The sequence below is a fragment of the Ambystoma mexicanum genome, chromosome 11 (assembly GCF_040938575.1).
Source record: "Ambystoma mexicanum isolate Mex_15411 chromosome 11, UKY_AmexF1_1, whole genome shotgun sequence".
NCBI classification, from domain to species: domain Eukaryota; kingdom Metazoa; phylum Chordata; class Amphibia; order Caudata; family Ambystomatidae; genus Ambystoma; species Ambystoma mexicanum.
This window is the reverse complement of record NC_090934.1, coordinates 1,016,782,674-1,016,808,947: the sequence shown is the minus strand read 5'-3', so window position 1 is coordinate 1,016,808,947 and position 26,274 is coordinate 1,016,782,674.

Below are 26,274 nucleotides of genomic sequence, written 5' to 3'. Positions count from 1 at the left end.
AGAACTTAACTGGCCAATCATGTTCCACTTCCTTCCCCAGTTTATAAAACTCTCCCAGGCTCCGCCCCCTTTTCCCTGAGAACATGGGGTCTTGTGTCCTTCCTCCAGTCCTCCTGGTTTTGCCTCCCTGGCTGAATCCCAACTGCCCACGTAAGTGTAGTGGGGTGAGAGGGCCTGCTTTTGTCTCTGTTGTTCATGTGAAATGAGGGTCTGCTGTTGTCTCTGTTGTTCGTTGTATGCCATTGATACGACTGCCATGCTGCCGCACAGCGGTTCATTCGACACGTTCCCGTGGCCGGGGTTGTTGTAACAATACCCGTTGACTGGCCGCGGAACTGTGGCCTCGCCGCAAAGCAATGATTCGTTCCTCCTCCTCCCTTCCTGCCGTTCCAGGTCTTCCCCTCGGGTTCTGGCTGGCCGAAGGCTACCAGCCGTTTTGTCAGCCAACCCAGGGCCGTTGTAGCTGCAGGTCCAGTCGAACTGCTGCGGAACTGCCGTCTTGCAGTGATGCAGTGGTTCGGTTCTCTCATACTCGTGTCGTGGCTCCAAACCTTCTCCTCAAGGGTTTTCCTCTCTTTCACCAGGGATGGGTCCTTCTTTGTACATCCACTCTGGGTGGGTGTTCTCTTTTTTCCCTTTTGTTTGATTTACATCAGCCCTTATCCTCTGGGTTTCCACTCTCTCCATAGGCTGGCCCCACCATTCTCCAAATATGGGTGCTTCGGGTTGTTCCTTTTCACTGGGTACACTGGGCACCGGGTTCTCCTTTCCCCATCCACTGGGTGTTTGTTATTCCTGGACGCTCTCTGAGTCGTTACATATACCTCCCGAAGCATTCAGTCGATCGGGCTGATCTAGGTTCCTGGACAGGTAGTCCGGGATTAACTGAAACACTGCTGGTTTGTGAATGGTTTCAAAAGAAAACTCCTGTAATGTGAGGAACCACCTCAGCACACGTTGGTTAGATTCCTTGTGGGTAGCTAACCACTGAAGAGGGGCATGATCCATGAAGACGGTAAACTTGCGACAAACCAAGTAGTACCTGAGGGTCTCGATCGCCCATTTGATCGCCAGACACTCTTTTTCAATGGTAGAATATCATTCTACCATTGAAAAAGAGGCAACAATTTACGGCTGATGAATGCCACGGGATGTAACTCAGTTTCAGTACCTTGTGAGATCACGGCTCCTAAGCCTAGCCCAGATGCATCTGTTTGTACAAAAAAATGTTTTCGGAAGTCTAGACATCTTAGAACCGGTTGCACTGATATGATGTTCTTGAGATCCTGAAAGGCTGTATAGGCATTGTCATCCTTTAACAAGTTTCCAGTATATGAGGATTTGAGTGCTTCTGTCAAAGGACTGGCGATGGAGGAAAAGTGCGGCATTAACCGACGGTAGTAGCCTATGAAGCCCAGGAACGCTCTGACTTGTTTCTTGTTACTGGGAATTCAGTAGTTTTTCAATAGCTTCTACTTTGTCCAGTTGGGGTTTAATAACCCCATTCCCAACCAGATGGCTTAAGTATTTGGTTTGATTGGCCGCCAATACGGGTTTCTTTGGGTTGATATGAAGTCCTGATGACTTTAGAGAAGTCACTACTGCAGTGAGATGTTCCATGTGTTCTTTCCAGGTTTTGCTATACACCACAATGTCATCCAGGTAGGCAGAACTGTATTGATGGTGCTAGTACCCGGTTCATTAGTGACTGAAAGGTTGCCGGTGCCCCATGCAACGCAAAGGGCAGAACTGTAAATTGGTACAGCCCTGAAGGGGTGAAAAAAGCAGTTTTTATTTTATCTTCTGCTCGTAGAGGAATCTACCAGTACCCTTTGGTCAGGTCGATGGTACTGTAAGTGATTTCAACCCAGCACTCCAACTAAGTCAATGCCTAGTATGGGATGCCCAATGGAAACCCTTATTTATATATTTTTATGTCAAAGTTCTTTTAATTCTGGATGATGTACCCTTATATAACGCCCCTCTCTTTGAATCCCCCCGGTCTCACTGAACCAAGAAATAGGTTTGTTTTGCAAATTAAAAGATTTATTTGAAAAATTGAACAATATATATATCATACTTTTATAAATATGGATAATATCTGAATATCACACTTATGAATATGAACAATGATCAGCAATGGGTAATATTACAATATCAACAATCTCTTTAATCAATTAGGAGTAGGAATAGTAGGATTAATGTAGCAGAGAATACTTTGTGTGGTTCAAGGAAATGCAATGATAGGAAAGAATGCAACACAGAAGAAACTTGATATGAATTTAACCAAAGACAATGTGATCACTCTTTCCCCCTGTTGTTAATCACTCCGCCAAACATGCAATATGAAGATATGGAATGAGTGCGCACAGGTATCAGGAATAACAATCCACAATGTAGTTCACTCCCAATTCCCCCAGCCAGTTTAGAGAGAACAGGTATGATTTTAAAACAGGTCAATTGCTATTAAAGGTGGTTTGAATTGAATGGGAAAAATGCTAAAAATGATTTTAATTCGCTAAATGAGATTCAGAACTAGTGAGAGTGGCTTTGGATTGGTTCAGGTCAACACTAGCAATTATTGTAGAATGATTAGCAGATGGAAAACGAAATTCGGAAGTTGAAAGCAAGAAATAGCTATTTTACATGAAGTGAAATTGAGCCAAATTGCAAATCGCAGCAACTTTTCCGCGTGCGGGAAACGCGATTACGGAAAAAACTATAAGGAATTAGAGTCAAGATTTCAAAATGAAAGATTGCGCTTTAAAGATTCGGAACCAATATGGACTTATACTAAGGGGCTATGAAAGTACAAGATACCCAACGGGACAACCACCAGAACAGGGCGCCTTCCACTCTGATTGTTGTGCGCCAGGACACTTAACTTTCTTCAGAAAATATCAGCGCACAGATGATTATCGCTACAATTATCACAGACTATATAATGAGAAGAATTCAGGATGGACACAAGATTCTATAATGCAGTTCTGGACAGGTTTAAATATATTGAATAGGATTACTTTAAACTAAGAGATGACTATGGACAGTTCTAGACTAAATACTCACTCCTATGGCTTTTGAATGGAATGGACCCGTCACAGATCTGGTCAAGGGTTTGGCTGGGATTCGCTTGCCATCGGACAGGTTTCAGGCACTGGGTTCTGCTCTCAGCACGGTCTGAGTGGCCTCTTGGACTGGATCTGACGGGTTCTGGGTTACAGCTCTGCTGGACGGATCTGAATCTTGGTTCTAGCACGGGGTTCTTGGCCAGAAGCAAAACAGCTCAGCCAGGCTGTTGAATGGTTTAGTTAGGCTCCGTGGAAGTTTAGGGGTTAGAATCAGGTTGCGAAAGATTCTGAGGCCTGCTGAAAAAGAGTTCAGCTTCTTCGGTTAGGCCTCTCTGCTTCAAAGTTCTAGAGTTTGGTTCTAGAGTCTGGTCTCTGGATCTATGTCTGGAGCCTGGATCTTCCTACAGGGTGCTTCGCCAAGAAATCAGTTGATGAGTGGAAAGTGTGTGTGTTGTCTGTCCTCAGCAGTCCCTATTTATCTATTTCCAAAGGGGTGGGGAGGCTAATTATCTATGCCCAACCCTCTAAGGATCTGAAAGGTCAGAGGATTTCCCCTCTCCTGATTTGAGACAGGAGCAGTAGGTCATATGTGTCAGAGTGACACTGTGTTTATGGCCCAAAGGAAATCCCTCCCATTTGCTTTTACTTAGGAAATCTATTTTCCCCAAAAAACATATTTCCAAGATACACAAGTTGTTCATAATACATAATTACATGACAGATTGCCTAAGGTACATTTCCGTTCAACTCTCATTTTTCTACGAGCTATGGTTCATAAATGACAACATTTTCGCGCTTTTGGTGGGTTTCCCAATGTTTGTTCTGCACCAATTTTTATACATGCATGCACATCCCATCTGGGCACATTTCTGTAATTTTTCATGTTCCTAACTTAAACACAATGGCTACAATATGAATAATCTCCGGGGTTCAGTCTCAGAACATCGCACAGATTCCAGCTTAGTCTTAAACTGTGAGCGACTTTTTCATTTTAACAATCTCTAAGTTTCATATTTTTGTCAGTTCAGTACACTTTGCTATAATCATTTTTCTAAAACATACATTTACACCAACTTCAATCAACAATTTCAGTCTGGCCTGCCTCCAGAGCTGGGCTGAGTCATAGGGTCACATGGCTTGCCTTCCTTCCAGAGCAGTTGTTGTGAGCTACACCCGAATTAGCATTTTCTATTCAGCCCAAGGAACCCATTGTGTCTTTCTCTGGGTAGCAGAGGAAATCTCCTCCCCTCCTGATTAACATGCCAATGCGATGTCCTCCTTTTGGTGGGAATGAACAAAGTGTGAGTTTCTCAGGGGAAGAAGGCCTCTTGGAAGTTTTAACTGAATCACGTTACCTTCTGGTCAATTGTAACATAGTTCCTTGTGAAAAAAATACATTTATAAATTTAAAATCAGCAAACCCATCTTTACTTCCAGTCCTTTTTCAACATGAAAATCATTGTGTGGCACTCTTATATGGCATTTTGATGGAAATCTCTTCTTTGGCATAGTTTGAGTTCAATGTTCAACTTTACACATGATAGGTTTTAAATCGCCAGCTTCTGACAGAGGTGAGTAACAGTACTACACCCATTTTTGACAGATTCCTTTCAGCAAGCAATCTTCAATGTGGATTTTCCTCTGATAACATATGATTCTTGCTGACATTGTATTTATGTGGATTCTTGCAGTAGAATAATGTGGAACACCCAACAAGGAGGTTGGATCTTTTAGGTGGTTTGTGAGCCATGATTTTTGCATATTTTTGACAATCAAGAAAACGGATTTCCAAACAGCTCTGTGTTTCTTTTTGGCAATCAGCATTTCTTTTTCAAGTGATTTCAGGCTACTTTGTGGGTAGCCCAATGGTTGGTTTTGGCAGTGATCTCCTGTGTTACCACTGACATAGGCAAAAGTAGATGGCAGCCTATTTTTCAGATTTTTACTGCACACTTTCTGGTGATTTTTAGTGAGCAGCATGCTTTCCGGTGGCCATTATGATGTTTCTGCTGCAAGCAATGCACAGTAATGTTGCAGGGCTTGGACTAGTGGGTTGAGACATCCCACAAGCCCCCCTCTTGCTATTTTGCGTTGATAGTTCATCAATGGGAATTCGCAAGACTGGGATGTCAGCCTCATCTCTTCTGATTTCACAAATGGCAAAGTTCATCATCTTTTCCTCCATCAGGGGTGGATCGATCGGTTCTCCTTGTCAGTCCTGATGGGAGTATTGAGCGATACTCCGGGCCCCTTGGATCTTTGCTCCCGGTCCCCGGGTAGTACTCCTTGGTTAGTCTCCATGGTCTCCGATCCACTATAGGTTATCTCTCTCTCCTAGGATGACAAAGCAAAAACACATTTGTAGACATTTCCCCACCACTATTAATGTAGTGGGGTGGATATATACATTTTGAGAAATCAAGAGACATTTGCATTATTGTATTTTATAGACTATATGTGGAATATTTTAGAATTGGAATTTTATGGATCTGGAGTGGCCCCCTCTGGGGTTCCAGAAGACTCCTCCAGTTGCTGCAGAGTGTGCCTAGGGTGGCAACACTTCTGTCGATTAATATGGACCCACTTCTCTTCCCCTTCCGCTAAACTGCCTTTGGGGATGTGGATCTTGTAGGCGACTGGTGAGATTTTGTCTACAATTTCAAAAGGACCCCTGCAGGTAGGCAAAAATGTTCGCTGTTTGGCCTGGTTCCTTTGGAAATTTTATAAGTAGATCCGGTCTCCTATATTGTATTCCTTTCTGGTAGTCTTTAAGTCATAGTGGGTCTTCTTGCTGTCGGCTGATCCCTCTAGATTTCGCTGAGCATAGGCAAAAGCATGTTGAACGTGTTTTCTTAGATTTTCAACATACTCATGAGTTGTGGAGGCATTGATCAATGTCTGCTCTTGGGTTCTGTAGAGCAGACACTGGGGAAGCACCATCCTGCGTCCAGTCATCAACTCAAATGGTGACATTTTAGTTGCAGATGAAGGGGTAGATCTCATGGTCATTAGGACAAGAGGTAATCGAATAACCCAACTTGGCCCAGAATCTGCCACAAACTTTTTTAATATGCTCACAATTGTTCGATTGTATCCCTCCACTGCACCACTAGAGGCTGGCCGGTAAGCAATATGTAGCTTCCTTTTAACCCCAAGTATCCCCCACATATTTGTCATTACTTTGCTGGTGAAATGGCTACCTCTGTCTGACTCGATCCTTTAGGGTAGCCCAAAACGCGAAAAGATGTGGTTGATCATCAGGGCAGCTGCTGTTTCTGCCTTGCAGTTTGGGGCCGGGAGACATTCCACCCATTTAGTAAACAAGCATGTCACGGTCAACATGTACTTGTTCCCCCTAGAGGAGCGAATCACGGGCCCAATGAAATCTACTTGCAAATCTGACCATGGCAGTGTCCTCCCCCTCTTTTGGAGAGGCGCACGGTGTGTGAGGGATGTTGGCTGAAATTGTGCACACACAAGACACCCCTTCAAGTATTGGTCGAGGTCCTGCCCCATGTGTGGCCAGTATGCAACCTCTCTTAAGATTTCAAGTGTTGTATGACACCCCCTATGACCGGCTGTGGCCGCATCAAGGGTCTGACTTAACATCAGGCTTCGGAATGAGGTAGGGACCACCCACTGATCATGGCCAGCTAGGGATCTGATTACCAACAAACCGTCTTGGATTCGGAACATTTTTGGACATTTCATCAACACTCTTAGGTCCTCTTTCCCAATGTAATCGTTATCCGTCAGGGGAAAGTTCTCAGGGTCCTCAATGTGTTGATAAAACTTACCAATTATTGAATCCCCCTTCTGCGCCGTAATCAAATCAGCATCTGGGGTCTCCTTACTCCATTGTACAGTTGAGAGATCATTGTGAGCATTTGTCTGGCACCTAGTGATAGCAGTGACCTGGATTTCCCCCAAAAGGGACTCGATCTCAATTAAATCCCCTTGGATGGCCCCGGTTTTGGCCAGCTGATCAGCTAAGTCATTTCCAGTTTTGTCTGGTCCCTCTACTTTGGAATGACCCTTGATCTTTTTCCAGTAGATGGTCATCCCATTCGAGGTGACCAGATCATCAATATTTTGAATTAATTTCCCAAGTTTCAAGGGTTTGTTATTAGCACATAACATGCCTCTGGTTTCCCAGTTAACCAGGTGCTCCACGAACCCATTCCGTGCATAATCCGAATCTGTGATTATGACCAGTTCGTGGAGTTGATGTTGGACAGCAGTGAGGATGGCTTGATGCACAGCCATCAACTTTGCCACTTGACTACTTCGGGGGCCAATCTTGTACCCAACGGAGGGTTCTGGGATCTCATTCACCCTTGCATTCCCTATGCCGGCCACAAGTTCTTTTTCCGTTGTTGTCAACATGGTAAGAGCATCCATCCACATAGACAGTGGGCATTCCCTCACACTTGTCTTCTTCAAAGACTTTGTGTGGGGAATTAAGGTATGCCTCCATGTTGTCCTTGATTTTTAGACTCTCGTCCTCGAGACAGTTTTCTCTGGCACAATCATGCAAGTCAGCCAGACCTTGCGCGAGAGGACTCTTCTTGTTTGGCCATATCTGACCTCCACAGGAAAGCCTTGCATTGACGGATTGAAAATGTGCTGTGAGGTCTGGTGAGTATGGCACAGCGCTGCAGCTGGCAATGCGACGCGTGTAGAAAGAATGTCCTTTCCAGGTGCTGAGACGTGATGGTTCCGGAATCAGGTGAGAAACTGGAATAAAGTTTGTTTTCTAACCTTGCGTCTACTTTCCTTCCTCTCTAGGAGCTCCGGATTCAGGACGGGCGTGGCAGAGGTCTGGAAGCTGACTTGCAGGCACGGTGAGCGTTACGGTGCTGGATGCATAATAACGCGAAGCGTGTGTTGCTGGTCGGTCGTGGTTTAAATAGCCTCAAAAGTAGTCCCAGGTAAGAAGTCCCTAGAACCACACCCGAGTAAAAAATAGTCCCTGCGAAAAATAGTCCCTTTCAGGCTTCATGTTGGATTGGAGTCATTTGCAGCATGGTCTGCCTGAGGTAAGTAATGACTATGAGCCTGGCGCCTTAGGCGCCAGGACTGATTTCTACTATGAGCCTAGCGCCTAAGGCGCCCGGACTGAACTCAGATAGCCCCTAGCCGGGGCTGCTGAGGTTTTACTAAATGTCTAAATGCCTGCTCGCAGGGCTGATGGGCTTGGTCCGGATGCTTGGGGGTAGGCATCATGACAGCACTCCCCCCCCAAGGCCCCTCCTAAAGTTGTTCTTCCCCTGGGCCCTGGTTTGTCTGGGAAGTTCCGATGGAATCTTTTCACCAACCGAGGTGCATGAACGTGGTCACTGGGCTCCCATGACCTTTCTTGTGGTCCGTAACCTTTCCAGTCGATTAAATAAAAAAGTTTTGATTTAACCATCTTAGAGTCCAAGATATTTTTTACCCTGGATTCAGGTTCTCCATCTATCAGGGTGGGGTCCGGGTTTAACTGGTTTTAGAAGTGAAACATGAAAGACAGGATGGATCCGCATATTAGAGGGTAGTTCTAATTTGACGGCCACCGGGTTGATAATGGCCTTAATGGTGTAAGGTCCCAAATATCTAGGATTAAAAGTTCGAGTTCCTCTTAGAGGTATGTGTTTCGAAAGCCAGCCAAACTTGATCTCCAATCTGGTATTGGGGAGTGTCACTTCTATGTTGATCAGCATTTTTCTTGTATTTCTCTTTTGCTTGTTTCAAATGTTCAGTTGCCTCCTTAAAAGCCTGTGTAATAGTAGAGTGCAGATGGGTCACTGCCGGCATTTCCAAGTGCTGGGGCGAATCGAGTTCTGAGGTTCGAGGATGATGTCCATACATGGTATAAAAGGGGCTTTGTCCGGTTCCTGAATGTACTGAGTTATTGTATGCATATTCAGCAATCCATAAAATTTCCTTCCAATTGTTTTCGGTCTGGTGTAGCATGCAACGTAGGTATTGTTCAAGAGTCTGGTTGGTCCTCTCCGTTTGACCATCGGTCTGGGGATGGTGACTGGTTGATAACCTCACGTCGATTTGCGCCAATTGGCAACATTTCTTCCAAAATTGCGAAATGAATTGACTACCTCAGTCAGAGACCAATACGGAAGGAAATCCATGTATTCGAACTGTGTTTTCAAGAAATTCTTTGGCCAAAATTGAAGCGGAAGATAATCCCTTTAAAGGAATGAAGTGGGCCATCTTGGAAAAAAGATCAACAATAACCAGAATGGTTTAAATCCATTACACGGAGGTAGATCTGTAATAAAGTCTAAAGACAAAGTGTGCCAGGGTGCGGGTGGAATATCCAAAGGTTGTAAAAGACCGGCTGGTTTTTTCTTTTGACTTTTGTTTTGGGCGCAGATACCACAAGACAGCACAAATGATTTTATGTCTTTTCGCCAGGTGGGCCACCAGAATTGTCTTTTAATTTTAGCTTCAGTCTTTGCAATACCTGGGTGTCCTTCCATCAGAGCATCATGGTAGTTGGAGATGACTAGTTCTTGTAGTTCCTTGAATGGTAGAAATAGACGCCCTTGATAGTAAGGTATGTCATTGATGACTGAATAATCATGGCCCTTTTTCACCCAATCTTGCAGGGCTGCTGAATCGAAAAGTTGTTGGATTTTTACATGAATATCTTCTAGAGTCTGTAGAGTAGTTATACCAAGAATTCTTTGTTCTGGAATTATAGGCACCAGTTCTGGGTTCGAATATGCTTCGGGACAAGGCATCTGCCTTACCATTCTTGCATCCTGGTCGATAAGTGATCACGAAATCGAATTCGGCAAGGAATAATGCCCATCGAAGTTGACGCGATGATTGGACCTTGGCTGTCTTTAAATACTGTAGGTTCCTATGATCGGTGATTACAGTAATTGTGTGCCTTGCACTGAGAAGATAATGCCGCCAAGCCTTGAAGGCGGATTTGATGGCTAACAACTCTTTATCGGTAACTGCATAGTTTAACTCGGGGGCTGAAAACTTCCTGGACCAAAATGCTACTGGATGAAGTTGACCGGTTTCAGGATCCTTCTGGGATAAGACAGCTCCCATGGCTAAACTGGATGCATCGGTTTCGACTACATATGGGAGCTCGGGCGTGGATGCTTCAAGACAGGTGCCGACGTGAATTTCAATTTCAACTCTTGGAAGGCCTTTTCAGCCTCCTCGGTCCACAAGAAACATTTGTTTTTTCGCAAAAGTGCTGTGATGGGGTGTACAACATGTGAGAGAGAAGTCAGGAATAAATCTGCAGTAGAAATTAGCAAATCCAAGCATGCTTTGTACCCCTTTAACTGAACTGGGTGATGGCCATTTGAGAATTGTATCCACCTTTCGAGAGTCCATTCAGACTCCTTTTGGAGTCAGGATAAATCCAAGGAATTCAACTTCTGTAGCATGAAAAACACATTTTTCCAATTTTGCATATAACTTGTGCTGACGTAGTTTCTCGAGGACTGCACGAACGTGCTTAACATGGTCTGATTCCGAGGAGGAGTATACTAGAATGTCGTTGATGTATACGACAACACAGACGTCAATGAGTTCACGAAGGACATCGTTCATAAAATACTGGAAGGCTGCTGGTGCATTGCACAACCCGAAGGGCATCACCTGATATTCAAATAATCTGTACTTGGTACGATAGGCAGTCTTCCATTCGTCCCCCTTTTTTACACATACCAGATGATATGCCCCTCGGAGATCTAATTTAGTGTAGATGCAAGCATCCTTTACTTGGTCTAGTAATTCGGGGATCAGAGGAAATGGGTATCGGTTCTTCACCATAATCTTATTTAATGGGCGGTAGTCTATACACGTTCTGAGGTCACCTTCCTTTTTAGCTACGAAGAACAAAGCTGAGGATGCAGGGGACTTGGATGGACGAATGAAGCCGTTAGCAAGGTATTGATCCAAGTATTGTCGTAGGTGTAGGTTTTCAGGTTCCGTAAGGGCGTAGATCCTACTGCATGGAGGTTGCGCACCGGGTATGAGGTCGATTTGACAATCGTATGATCTGTGAGGCGGTAAGGTGTTTGCCTGTTCTTTTTGGAAAACGTCCTGGAATTCTAGGTATTCCTGAAGTAACGGCACGACTGGATTAGTGACTGTGGCCAGGCCTGTGTTCAAGGTATTTTCCGGGTAACAGGTGTGCGCACAATCCGGGAAGGTTATTCTCTTCTCTCGCCAATCAATACAAGGATTATGTGTTTCCAACCAAGGTATCCCCAGTATTATTTGGAACTGCGGGGCATTGATTAAATCAAACAAAATAGTCTCTCGATGGCCATCTTGACCCAGCAAAGTCATATCTGTAGTGGAATGAGTTACAGGCCCAGAAGCAATTTCAGTTCTGTCGACTGTGGTGATGACATCCGAAGTGGTCTTTTTGCAGAGAGATAGATTCATCCTAGAAGCCAATTTGTGGTCCATATAGTTCCCTACGGCCCCGCTATCGATGTATGCCCTTACTGCGTGTATACGTGATAGCTGCCTTGGATAAATAAGGACCATAGGTATGATTAGGTGCGAGGTCTGAGTGTCCTTCTTCAAGCTCGGCAAGCGGACCTCTACGCTTGTCGGGCGTGGTCATTTCCCGAGTCAGGCTCAGTTTGATTTTTAACAGCAACTCCAACTAATTTCTTGGATGGTTTTATAGGGCAATCCCATAGAAAATGTCCTGAGGCCCCACAGTACAGACACAATTGCATCTGCCATCTCCTCTCTCTTTCCTTTTGAATTAGAGGTCCCTTAACCCCCCCAATCTGCATAGGTTCTAATGCATCTATTCCTTTGGGGTTAACATTAGGTTTAACCAATACCCGATTCTCGAACTTAGCTCGATCAGCCTTTCTATTTAGAAGTCGGTGGTCTAACTGGACCACTAAGTATATATATTCTGCGCAATCCTGAGGTGGGTTCACAACTTGCGCCAAAACATCTTTGAGTTCACCCCGAAGTCCACGATGAAATAATGTGACTCGTTTTTCTTCTGGCCACCCGGTTTCCACCACTAACCTATTGAAGGTTGCGATTTAGGTTAGCAGATCCTGATTACCTTGTCATAGGGATAAAAGTTCGTTATCCAGGGCCTGTCCTTGTGAATGTCTGGCGAATAGTTTTTCCATGCTCAATTGAAAACCCTGAAAATCCCGAAGAAGAGGGTCATCCTGGTTGACCAGTGGAATTGACCAATCCGCTGCGCTACCACTAAGGTATGATAGTACAAAGGCTACTTTAGCTTGATCATTTGGGAAAGCTCCAGGTCTGCATAAAAAGTGCAAGCGGCATTGGTTCATGAACACGGCAAACCTTTTCGGGTCCCCAGCAAAACGTTCGGGTGGAGCTAAAGGAATGCTCCCTGGTAGGACCACTTGCACAGGATTTATCGATGAAACAGGAGTTGGATTCCCCCCGAGTCCAGGTAGCGATGTTTGCCCAGCTTGGTTTTGCAGCAGTTGTCTAGCAAGATCATCAGTGCGCTCCTTTGACATGATCAGTTCCCTCCTGAGGGCATTAGCTTCCTGGCGCACGGAGTGCACTTCAGCCCTAAGTTCCCCTAACAATTGGGCTAGTTGGTCGGTTTCTGAGGTTTCCATGGCGCCCGGGTGGGTATTTGTAGATAGGCTTCGCGTTCTGTTACGCTCACCTGGCTCCCACAGGTGCGTCGTCGGACCCGGACTGCTGCGGCCTCCACCAACGTGATGCGTAGTGCAGAGATGACAGACTGGACTGGCCCTCCTAATCTCGTCAGTTTGACCGGAAGAAGGATTCTCCTGCAAGTGGAGAGAGGAATTTAGCCACCTGTGGATTCTAGTGATGGCACCTCCCTGCTCTCCCCACTAATCACCTCCGAAATCCCCTTCCAGTACTCTCACCTTATATTCTTGAAAGATGAGCTCTCCATCCTGCGTGGATTGCAGGGGTGCGTAGACAGCAGTTGCTTCACTGGTTAAAAGGCATTGGGGAGATCCGGAAGAGAGTTCACTCTGAAGTTCCTGGCGAAGACCAGTAAGTACAGAGTTCATAGAGTTCAATATGTCCGATGTTCACTCTTGTCCCATTCCTTTCTTATCTTGCAGTGGAGTTCGAGAAAAGATGGTCTTGTGGCGGTAGATGGCGTTCAGGTAAGAGTCTGTATTACCCGATGCTGTCCGGTAAATGATGCATGTATTTAATGTGTTGTTTTCTCTCCGTTTTCAGACACGGCTTTTGAAGATGTGAAGAGTTAAAGAATAATGCCTCCGGTGGTAAATCAGGTAAGTCTATGGTGGTAAGAGAGATTGTATTTGTTGGCTCTCTCGGCTCACCTAGTTATTTCTTTTGTCCCCAGATGCCGGAGCCCGGCGAAGAAATGATGGAGGCAACACCGGATCGAAAGGTGCTGTGAGGACTGGTGAGTATGGCACGGCGCTGCAGCTGGCAATGCGACGCGTGTAGAAAGAATGTCCTTTCCAGGTGCTGAGACGTGATGGTTCCGGAATCAGGTGAGAAACTGGAATAAAGTTAGTTTTCTAACCTTGCCTCTACTTTCCTTCCTCTCTAGGCGATCCGGATTCAGGACGGGCGTGGCAGAGGTCTGGAAGCTGACTTGCAGGCACGGTGAGCGTTACGCTGCTGGATGCAGAATAACGCGAAGCGTGTGTTGCTGGTCGGGCATGGTTTAAATAGCCTCAAAAGTAGTCCCAGGTAAGAAGTCCCTAGAACCACACCCGAGTAAAAAATAGTCCCTGTATAAAAATAGTCCCTTTCAGGCTTCATGTTGGATTGGAGTCATTTGCAGCATGGTCTGCCTGAGGTAAGTAATGACTATGAGCCTGGCGCCTTAGGCGCAAGTCTGATTTCTACTATGAGCATGGCCCCTAAGGCGCCAGGACTGAACCCAGATAGCCCCTAGCCGGGGCTGCGGAGGTTTTACGAAATGTCTAGATGCCTGCTCCCAGGGCTGATGGGCTTGGTCCAGATGCCTGGGGGTAGGCATCATGACACTATGCTCTTGTTGCCTATGGAGATTTTGAGCATACACCTGCTTGGCAGGAGTAGTTTGGAATTGGGTGTTTCCAGATCCATTTCCCATTTGTCTATCAGTCTAAATGTGGGATTGGCTGGATCTTTTGGGAGTTGGCGGAACATGGCTTCACTGATGAAGCTCTTACCGTTGTTCACACACACTCGGGCGAGAACAGAGTCCTTCCCTTCATTTAACTGAACAGGGATAAACAACTGCTCTCCAATGTGCTGAATATCAGCCAGGCTCTGAGCTGATTTCACATCTTTCTGGACTATAGGAGTGGGAATGTCTGATTGTGGATTGGTAAAGAATTTCAAAGTGTTTCCTTCCAGTGTGCAATGCCACCTTAGACTGGAAGGAAGGTTGATTTTCAGAAATAGAGAGGACCCCCCATCACCAGTCTGTTGTCCTACTGCTATTACTGTCACGTCTGGAATTTGGTTTTTCTGAAAGTGAAATTCTACTTGGTCAGATTTTTGTTCAACCATGTGGCATGTGCCGTTTAAACTAACATGGTTGACGCTCTGTTTCAATTTTATTGGTCAGCTAGCCTGGGTCCAGATGACCTTGTTTACACAGTCTATTAGGGGTGACAACCTTCTCAGGAGGTCATTCCCTAGTAAACAAGGGGTGCCCTCTGGAGTCACAACTATGACCGGGTGTTTCACCTTGTGTCGCCCAATTTTAATGTCCAAATCCGCAGTCCCCTCGACGGGAATTTCCTTACCGTCACAGTTCTGAAGTTGTCCAGGAAGAGAGGTGAGAGGAATTTGGTATTTCCCCCCCTTCCTGAATTCAGTTCATCAAAGGCCTTTTTGGACAAAAGGGTAGCTTGGGATCCAGTGTCCACCAGTGCCAAATTGTACCCTGCCCCTGTATTTGTACTGGGCCTTAGTATCTTCCCTCCTTCTCCGCAAGGGGGCACAGATAATGTACATTTCTGGACAACTGGTGGGTGAGGTTTTTAGTTTTGGACACTGAACGAGAAGAGAGTTGGGCAGAATTCTGTGTGAGTCTTGGGAATCTGAAAGAAAAAGGTGGCAACTAGATATGGGAGGAGTTTTGCGTTCCCCTGGTTCTGGGCCGCCACCCCCCTTTTTGGAGGCAGTCACCAGGATGGGTTTGAACCAGGGGATTTTCATGTTGTTGGTTCTGGGATTGGATGATGGGGGGCGCTAGCTCAGTCCCCACATCTACCCAGTCTGGATTTGAATCCTTTGTGACCCATTTTTCCTTGGGAGGAGTTCCCCCATCTCTGAAGGAGAAGATCATTTTCCCAGGATCCTCTGAGGATCCCTCTCCTTCAAATTGGAAGATCTGTGCCTCCTCCACAAAATGGGTCTGTTTGGATCCTTTGTTTCTCCTGCCCCCCCCTCTGCTCCTTGGGTGGCAGGCTTTCAGGGGCAGGAGATTTTGTTTCCGATTCCTGGGTTTCTAGGGGCTTTTTACAAGTGGGGAAGGAAGCTTTCTCCAAGGCTTCACACACCCCTTCCCCTTGTGCCTCCTCCCTGGGAACCGGTGGGTTGTCGGGGTGCTGCCCCTGTTATTGTTCTGGAGCACCAGGTCTAGAGTTGGAGGCATTCTGTGCCGGCATGCCCATCTGAGGGTTCTGCTGAGCCCTCAGCATGCGACCCAGATCCTGTACCATATTTTGGACCTGGCGCTCTAGCTGTGAAACCCGCTCAGGCGATACGGGGTTCTGTTTTCTCCCCTGAGCTGATCCTGGGAAGGGTAGCTATCCCTTCTCTGGAAATAACCCGGATTGGGAAGATTTGGGTACCCCTCCACCCTTGGCCTCCCCTCTCCCGGATTTGGTTGTCTGGGCTCAGGAAAGTGGGGAAAGAAGGATGGATTATTCTGGGGTTGAAAGTTTTGTGGATACCTGGGGAAGAAGTTCTGTCCAGTATTTGGGGAGTTTCTGCCCCCCTGGAGGAAGTTAGGAGGGAAGTTCCCTGGGTTAGGTGCTTGGTTGGATCTCCCCCTTGGGCTGGAGGAGTCCACACATAAACCAGGATGGGTCGGTTTCCCTTGTAGCGGGGACTTACATAGTCAGGGGAGTGAGGGACCCCATTTATGGGACTACCTCCTTGGCTCCCTGTCTGTGACTTGGCCGAGGGCCTTCTGGGCTTGGAATTATTCTGTTGTGCAGGCAAGTTCTTAGGCTCCCCAACTCCAAATCCAAAATGGGGCAACCTTTACCTTTGCCACCTTAGCAGCAGCAGGAGGGTTGGTTGTTTTGGAGCTTTTTTGAGTATTCATGTTGTCTATGGGCTTTTGCACCTCATAGATCCGGGTGGCCTGTTCAATGACCCAGTCTAGTGATCTTTTCTCATGAAAATCTCTCACTAGCTGGGTCATGATGTACTTTGGTAGAGCATGGAAAAAAGTATTAACAAATTCTTTGCTGTCCGTGCGCACCCTTCTGGTAGTCTGCGCAAAGGCACGCTTTAACTCCTGCACAAATTCTTGTGGGGCCTGATACTCCCCACATTGCAAGTTGTAGGCTGCCTTGTGAGCCTCTTGGGGATTTCTGTGTACAGAAAAATGCTTCAAGATGGCCACCCTATAGGTGGACCATTTAGAATGATTTTGGTCCTCCACCCCCACAAAGAAACTGAAGTATTCCGGTGAGAATGTCCATTTCACATACTGAATGCAGCTACTACTGTCTTTCAGATGGAAAGTTTCCATCATCTGCTCAAAGAGCTCTAAGTGCTCCCAAACAGAATACCTAGCGTTCTTATGATAAGGCGTGATGACGTTCCTTATTGCCTTGATCTGTTTCAAGGGGTCCTTAAGCAAGGCCCTTTTTTGCCTTATTGGACTTCTTAGTTCGGGTAACCCTGGTCCATTCATCCTCTGACTCAGAGGCACTGCTCCCAGAGGTGCCCATCTGGTCTTCCAGGTTCTCCCAGATTCTGCGACCCTGGGAACAGCTGGTAGAATGTGGGGCCCTAGTCTCCTGTGTCCTGGGGTGCTCAGTGGAGTCTTCTGATTCCTCCTTGCTCCCAGGATTTGATGGGTACCCCCCCACTGTCCTAGCTGGGCAGAGCTTTTTAGGATGCCCTTAGTGGGCCTACTCTCCTGGAGTTCCCCACTAAACTTCACAGTACTTGGGTACCCATACCCAGACGCCCGCCCATCCATTCCTGGGAGGTGCTGTTCTATGAGCCCCATACTTCTGATCGGATTGAATTCTGCCATCCCCGTGGCCCTGGGCTCATATGCGCCAGTGGACCTGGGGGTAGCAGAGTCCAGGGATTGGGAGAGATGAAGGCCTCTGGTACTAGGGTTCCTGAGGTTCTGTAGAGGTGTTTCTCTTTCCCAGCGATCCTCATCTCTATCAGCCCCTGCTCCCTGTTGCCATGCAAGAACCTGTGCTTTCTGTTCCTGAATCAAGGCCTTACTAGTCTCTATCAGTCCTTCTTGCATGGCTACCTGCCTGTGGAGCTTGTCATTATTCTCACAGAGAGCCTCATTTTCTCTCTGTGATTCCTGGTTTGTCTTTGAGTACTGGGCCAGTCTTTGCTGCAGGAGGGTTACCTCCTGAGTCCTGTCCATACTGGCCTGCTCCTTTCTTGCCAGAGCATCTTCCACCCTCCTGATGTGCTCTAACAAGTTTTGATGTTCTTTTTGGAGGTCACCCAGTCCCTGCAGGGCCAGGTGATTTTCTTCCAGTTTCCTTTTTAAGTGGCAGGCTTCCTGGCCTGAGGTGTCCCTTTCGTGAGTAAGAGCCTGCCTCTGTGCCGCCAGGTCGTCCCTCTGCCTTTGAAGGGCACCAGCTTTCTGGCGCTCTTCATCAATCTCTGCCTGGGTATCCAGGTCTTTCAAAATCAATGTATTGCTCTCTGCCTTTTCTCTATCTAAATGGCTTTGCAGGGTGACTATCTTCTCTGTGCATGCCCTGTTGAAATGCAGTTGTTGCTCCAGCTTTTTCTGGCTCTGCAGTAGGGAGTCCAAACCTTTTTGGTACTCCTTCTGCAAGGCCAAAATTCTGGTATCCTTGTCTGCCTTTTCCTGTTGCAGGATACCCATATCCTCTTTCATTTTAATTATATACTGCCTGCTTTCCTTTTCTGACTCCTGCTCCTCTGCAGCATCTGCTCAGAAGAGTCCAGATCAGATTGGGTCTTTTCTAATGCCATCAGCTGCCTACTTGCCAGATCTTGGCCTTCAGCATATTTGTCCTGTATGTCTCCCATAGATCAATATAAATATGCCGCTATCTTGGCAATCTTATTTTGCTCATCCGTGGCCTTAGGGGCCATATATAGTTCACTCAGGGCCACATGTAAGGGACCCTGATCTCTCCAGATGTCTAAACCAGTTGCAGTGATCTGTTGTGTGATTGCCTGCAACCACACATTCTGGTCCTGCTCAGTCCACTCACCTCTCACAAATAAGTTATGTAAAAGGTGTTCTCTAGCTATCTTGATGTCTACCAATGTCGCCATTTTGGAAATATGAATTTCCTTCCTGATTTACAGAAGTTTGTTATTGTATGTTTGCAAAACACACCGTTTCCTTAGAGCATTCCCTTTTGAGGGGTGCTTTCACAGCGTAACACAGTGTAGTAGCCCAACAGGATTTATGTATCCTGTCAGTTAGCACACTGTATTAAGCTGCACAAGTGGTAGATCTAATCCAGAAGTCCCGCTACGAGGCCCAATCTGTAAGTGATTTCAACCCAGCAATCCAACTAAGTCAATGCCTAGTATGGGATGCCCAATGGAAACCCTTATTTATATATTTTTATGTCAAAGTTGTTTTAATTCTGGATGATGTACCCTTATATAACACCCCTCTCTTTGAATCCCCCCGGTCTCACTGAACCAAGAAATAGGTTTGTTTTGCAAATTAAAAGATTTATTTGAAGAATTGAACAATATATATATCATATTTTTATAAATATGGATAATATCTGAATATCACACTTATGAATATGAACAATGATCAGCAATGGGTAATATTACAATATCAACAATCTCTTTAATCAATTAGGAGTAGGAATAGGAGGATTAATGTAGCAGAGAATACTTTGTGTGGTTCAAGGAAATGCAATGATAGGAAAGAATACAACACACAAGAAACTTGATATGAATTTAACCAAAGACAATGTGATCCCTCTTTCCCCCTGTTGTTACTCACTCCCCCCAACATGCAATATGAAGATATGGAATGAGTGCACACAGGTATCAGGAATAACAATCCACAATGCAATTCCCCCAGCAAGCTTAGAGAGAAAAGGTATGATTTTAAAACAGGTCAATTGCTTTTAAATGTGGTTTGAATTGAATGGGAAAAATGCTAAAAATTATTTTAATTCGCTAAATGAGATTCAGAACTAGTGACAGTGGCTTTGGATTGGTTCAGGTCAACACTAGCAATGATTGTAGAATGATTAGCAGATGGAAAACGAAATTCAGAAGTTGAAAGCAAGAAATAGCTATTTTACATGAAGTGAAATTGAGCCAAATTGCAAATCGCTGCAACTTTTCTGTGTGTGGGAAACGCGATTACGGAAAAACGATACGGAATTGGAATGTTTTTTGGGTTTGTTAGAAAGCTGAGGATATTAGCTTCACAATGACATTTAAATGTCGTTTCTAGGACGTGCGGTTCAAAAGTTACAGAGTTTTTTGTGAAGGTTGATTTTTCAGAAACAGTCAAGATTTCAAAATGAAAGATTGCGCTTTAAAGATTCAGAACCAATATGACTTATACTAAGGGGCTATGAAAGTACAAGATTGCCAACGGGACAACCACCAGAACAAGGCGCCTTCCATTCTGATTGTTGTGCCCAGGACACTTGACTTTCTTCAGAAAATATCAGCATACAGATGATTATCGCTACAATTATCACAGACTATATAATGAGAAGAATTCAGGATGGACACAAGATTCTATAATGCAGTTCTGAACAGGTTTAAATGGATTGAATAGGATTACTTTAAACTAAGAGATGACTATGGACAGTTCTAGACTAAATACTCACTCCTATGGCTTTTGAATGGAATGGGCCCATCACAGATCTGGTCAAGGGTTTGGCTGGGATCCACTTGCCACCGGACAGGTCTCAGGCACTGGGTTCTGCTCTCAGCACGGCACTCTGGTCTGCGTGGCCTCTTGGACTGGGTTACAGCTCTGCTGGACGGATCTGAATCTTGGTTCTAGCATGGGGTTCTTGGCCAGAAGAAAAACAGCTCAGCCAGGCTGTTGAATGGTTTAGTTAGGCCCCGTGGAAGTTTAGGGGTTAGAATCAGGTTGCAAAAGATTCTGAGGCCTGCTGAAAAAGGGTTCAGCTTATTGGGTTAGGCCTCTCTGTTTCAAAGTTCTAGAGTTTGGTTCTAGAGTCTGGTCTCTGGATCTATGTCTGGAGCCTGGATCTTCCTGCAGGGTGCTTTGCCAAGAAATCAGTTGATGAGTGGAAAGTGTGTGTGTTGTCTGTCCTCAGCAGTCCCAATTTATCTATTTCCAAAGGGGTGGGAAGGCTGATTATCTATGCCCAACCCTCTAAGGATCTGATAGGTCAGAGGATTTCCCCTCTCCTGATTTGAGACAGGAGCAGTAGGTCATATGTGTCAGAGTGACACTGTCTTTATGTCCCAAAGGAAATCGCTCCCATTTGCTTTTACTTGGGAAATCTATTTTCCCAAAAAAACATATTTCCAAGATACACAAGTTGTTCATAATGCATAATTACATGACAGATTGCCTAAGGTACATTTCTGTTCAACTCTCATTTTCCTACGAGCTATGGTTCATAAATGACAAACTTTTTTGCGCTTTTGGTGGGTTTCCCAATGTTAGTTCTGCACCAATTTTATACATGCATGCACATCCCATCTGGGCACATTTCTGTAATTTTTCATGTTGCTAACATAAACAGAATGGCTACAATATGAATAATTTCCGGGGTTCAGTCCCAGAACATCGCACAGATTCCAGATTAGTCTTAAACTGTGAGCGAATTTTTCATTTTAACAATCTCTAAGTTTCATATTTTTGTCAGTTCAGTACACTTTGCTATAAGCATTTTTCTAAAACATACATTTACACCAACTTCAATCAACAATTTCAGTCTGGCCTGCCTACAGAGCTGGGCTGAGACAGAGGGTCACATGGCTTGCCTTCCTGCCAGAGCAGTTGTTGTGAGTTACACCCAAATTAGCATTTTATATTCAGCCAAAGGAACCCTGTGTTTTTCTCCGGGCAGCAGAGGAAATCTCCTCCGCTCCTGATTAACATGCCAATGCGATATCCTCCTTTTGGTGGGAATGAACAAGGTGTGAGTTTCTCTGGGGAAGAAGGCCTCTTGGAAGTTTTAACTGAATCAGGTTACCTTCTGGTCAATTCTAACATAGTTCCTTGTGAAAAAAATACATTTATAAATTTAAAATAAGCAAACCCATCTTTACTTCCAGTCCTTTTTCAACATGAAAATCAATGTGTGGCACTCTTATATGGCATTTTGATGGAAATCTCTTATTTGGCATAGTTTGAGTTCAATGTCCAACTTTACACATGATAGGTTTTAAATCGCCGGCTTCTGACAGAGGTGAGTAACGGTACTACACCCATTTTTGACAGATTTATTTCAGCAAGCAATCTTCAATGTGGATTTTCCTCTCATAACATATGATTCTTGCTGACATTGTATTTATCTGGATTCTTGCAGTAGAATAATGTGGAACAAGGAGGTTGGATCTTTTAGGTGGTTTGTGAGCCATGATTTTTGCACATTTTTGACAATCAAGAAAACATTCTGGTGATTTTTAGCAGACAGCATGCTTTCCGGCGGCCATTATGATGTTTCTGCTGCAAGCAATGTACAGTAATGTTGCAGGGCTTGGACTAGTGTGTTGAGACATCCCACAGTACTGATAAATCTTGCTGCACCCAACTGTTCAAAAAGTTCATCGATCCGGGGCATGGAATAGGCTTGGTATGTTGAGATGGAATTTAATTGCCTATAATCCATGCAAAAGTGGATACTGCCGTCTGGTTTAGGAACCAGAACAATAGGAGAGGACCAATGGCTGCAGGATGGTTCAATTACCCCTAACTTCAGCATTTCTTCTATTTCTGTCTGTACTGCCATCCTTTTGTATTCCGGAAGGTGATAAGGCCGGATTCTTACTGCTTTTCCTGCTTCTGTTTCTATTTTATGTTCTGTTAGGTGGGTTTTCCCTGGGAAGTAGGAGAACATGTTTCTTAGAGGGTTGAGTTGTTCCTCCAATTCCTTTTTTCTCTTTTGAGGTAAGTTGTGTTCCCCACTGAACGGAAGCAAAAGAGTTCTCTCGGGTAGCTACTTGGATTTTTGTTGTCTCTCAGTCCGATGTCTTCCATTCTTTTAGGAGGTTCACGTGGTAATTCTGGTGTTTCACTTTCCGATCAGGTTGTTCTACCATGTAATTTACTGGGCCTAAGACCCCTGTTATTTTATATGGCCCCCTCCATTGCGCCAACATCTTGTTGTGGGTTGTGGGTAACAACACTAGTACTTGGTCTCCGATCTTAAAGTGACAGACTCTGGTTCTCTGATTGTAGTATTTTTCCTGGGCCAATTGTGATCTTCCGAGATTATCCCTGGCCAATTCCCTTAACTTGGTCAGATTATCTCTCAATTCTAACACGTAATCCGTTAGAGTAGTTGTCTCCTCTTGTTCCTCCCACTCATTTTTAGCTATGTCCAGCACTGTTCTTGGTTGGTGACCAAATAGCAACTTGAAGGTTGAGAAACCCATTGACGACTGTGGGGTATCCCGTAATACCATGAGGACCCAAGGTACTGCTCTGTCCCAGTTCTTTCCTGTAGGTGCCATTACCTTCTTGAGCATTAGTTTGATAGTTTTGTTATAACGCTCTACCAAGCCATCTGTCTGGGGATGATAGATGGACGTGCGTAGTTGTTTGATTTGTAACTGTTTACAAACATTCCGCATTATTCCTCACACAAAATTCCTGCCCTGATCTGTTACAATTTCTGATGGAATACCCACCCGGGCAAAGAATGGTACCAACTGGTTGCAAACTTGCAATGTACTGATTCCCCGCATGGGAGAGGCCTCCGGATACCTTGTAGCATAGTCAACTACTACCAACAGGTATTGGAACCTGTGACTACTGGGCTCCAATGGCCCCACATCCATACCAATCCTGAAAAATGGCTCTTTTGTCAGGGGCATAGGTATTAAAGGAGCGCGTGGTGGTTTAGTTGGGTTGGCTTTCTGGCATGTTGAGCATTCCTCACAATATTTGGTCAATTTGCGATAGACCCCTGGCCAATAAAACCTTTTTAGGACTTTCTCTAGGTTTTTTTCCCGAGCCATATGTTCTCCGGTCTGATTATCATGGGCCAACTCCATAACGGACTGTCTGAAGCTTGTGGGTACTAGTAGCTGTTCTACTTCCTGGTCATTCTGATTCTTTGTAACCCTGTATAACAGTCCCCTCATGATTTTGTATTTAGGTAAGGTAGCTTGGCTATCCAGGTCTTCCATCGCTTGTTCCCGGACATTCCGTCGGGTCGGGTCCGATATTGTTTCGCTTCTAAAGGAGACCCTTTTATCTTCCAGAATCCAGTCTACCAGCCCACTGAACTTTTCCACCCATTTTCTTTTTTCTTCCCTCACTTCCCTCCTAGATTTCCTGGCTAACCTTCCATTACTCCCTATAATGTCTGTATGGGAGAAAGGAGCCTTTGTTAACCACTCCGTGTCTCTGACACAGTCTTCAAAGTTGGGTAGATCAGTGCCTATTAGTACTGGGGTTGGTATATGTGGCATGATGGCTACCTCCATTGGTGTACTCACCCCGTCTACTTCTAGGGTGACTTGTTCGGACGGGTATATTTTGATGTCCCCGTGTGCACATTTAAACAGTATTTCTTGTTCCCCCCTTTTCCCAGATACACTTATTTCTGGTCTTATGGCTGTTTGTTCGCTTCCGCTGTCGATCAAGCCTTGTCGGGATCCCCCGTCGACATGGACCTCTACCTGGCAAGGCTCTCGTCTTCTTCAGAATTCACGAGTCTGGGTATATCCGGCTTCCATTGGTTCCGGCTTATTCTTCCTTGGGCAAAACAGGGCAATATGGCCCCATTCCCCGCAATCAAACATTGGGGCTGTCTGTCGATGGATGTCCACGTCGCTCCCTTGGATTCAACTCATATTGGTCTCGGATCAACTGTGTTTGTCACTCTGGTAGGTATTATTTTGTTTGTCTCCAATGGACTTATCCTGGTGCCTCCTGCCTTTTGGAATGCAGTAGCGATATCTATGGCTTCATTAAGGGTGGGTCGATGATGTTGGCGGACCCACCTTTGCATGGTACTGGGGAGTGCATCTGTTAGGGAGAATTCTCTGTATAGGCTAATTTCCCAAACCTAGTGAGCCCCCCAGCAGCTTTGCTGGATTTTTGGGGTTTATTTTTTTCTCCTGCTGAGAGTGAGACTCTTTTTCTCCCACTCCTAGGCATGATTTGAGAATGTCCTTTGACTATGTAATGTGTTTTATGGTATGGGCTATGGGGTCTTTTACTCTATAGGGCTTCATGTGTTTTTGGTATGTGTGTTACACAGCACCCTCAGTGCAGTAACGCAGGGGTGTCATAGTGACCCCCAAACATAGACTCCATACCCTGGGACTGACTACTGTCTCCCAGGGCATGTAAAGTCACCATTGACTTTACTAGTCTTAAATTATGAACAGAACCAGTACAAACCATCATATTGTGGAAGTACTGGTAGGGGTAATTCGATTGCCGCTGGGTCTGTTTTTCAAGGGGGCACTGTCAAGTCCCCCCTGGTCGAGTTTCTGGCTGGTGGCAGTGGTTACCACGTGAAATATTCCACCGGAATATTTCCTATGGGATTTTCCCATTCATTTTAAACGCACCACTTTTTTGGTGCAATGTTAAAGATACCGCCGGGTTATTTATTTAATATTTATTCCCCGGTTGGGTCTTTTTGCCAGGACTCGGTTTTAAAATGGTGTTTGTGTTCGCCTCTGTAACTCCAACCCAAGTCGAGCCCTTTGTTCCACTTTTGGCGGGCTTCTGCACAGAAGCCTCCAAAAGTGGTGCCACTCTGTCTGGGTCTACAGGATGTGTGGGAAGGGCGAATAGGCACCCTGGACTGAGTTGCCTCTGCAACTCAAGTCACACTCTTGTGTGATTGGCCCAGTGGTGAGCCGCCTGGCTCACCACTTACTATGTTTGAGTGACAGCTAGGACTGATGAGTGGGGGTTTTCTGCATAAAAGCAGAGCTTTGGGGACTGGAACTTCAGATGTCACCACAGGACCTAAAGAATCCGAAGAGGGAGAAGCTGAGCCAACCTGCAACGACGACACCATCGGTGGAGCCCTGCTGAACCGACTCACCACTTCCCAACGACAGAGAAGATCTTCTTCCTGGAGAGTCTTCTCCCTTTGAACTAGTGGGGTTAACCAGTTTGCCCTTTTTTCACCTTCCTGGATCGTCTCGTGGTCAAATTGCCCGTGCCAAGCACCCCGGCAGCCGGATGGCCACGCTTCACCACTACCGCAAATAAAAGGGTAGTACCTTTTAACCGGGAAACTCTGCGTCTGGTTTCTTCCCTGGCAGTGCAACAACCTCCAGCTTTCCTCCACGTCGAGATCTTCTCTTACCCTGGACAAAGCACCGACTTGCACCGGCTGCCAGGAACAACTGCCTCCGCCGGAGCTTTCTCACCATTTCCAGTACTGTGTCCCGCCTGGTCTCCCTTGCAACAGACTGCCCAAGGTGTCCCGTAAATCATTGACTCTCTAACCTGGGGTGACCTTGGACCTGTTAACTTACTTTTCTGAACTTATCTAACTCATTTTTGAACTATCTGCAAAGACTTTTAAAATGTACTTCAACTGTGTGGTCTTGGGTACATTCCGCCTTTCTCTCTCCAAGAGTGGGCCTGGCCTATGAACGTTTTGCTCTACAGTAGACCCTGCCTTTCTTGACTTGCTGAGGTTCTTTAAAAGTGTTGGTATTATGTGTTTTCCTATTTCTGCCTTTTCTCTCCCTTTTTAAATAATTATTGGAGCGCCATCTTGGTTAAGCGCTCACCTCTGTGTTGATAATAAGTGGTGTTCTTTTCCTAAGACTTGTCGAATAATTAATCAGGGAGGTGTATATATTTCTAGTGACTGTGTTTGAACTTGCTTGA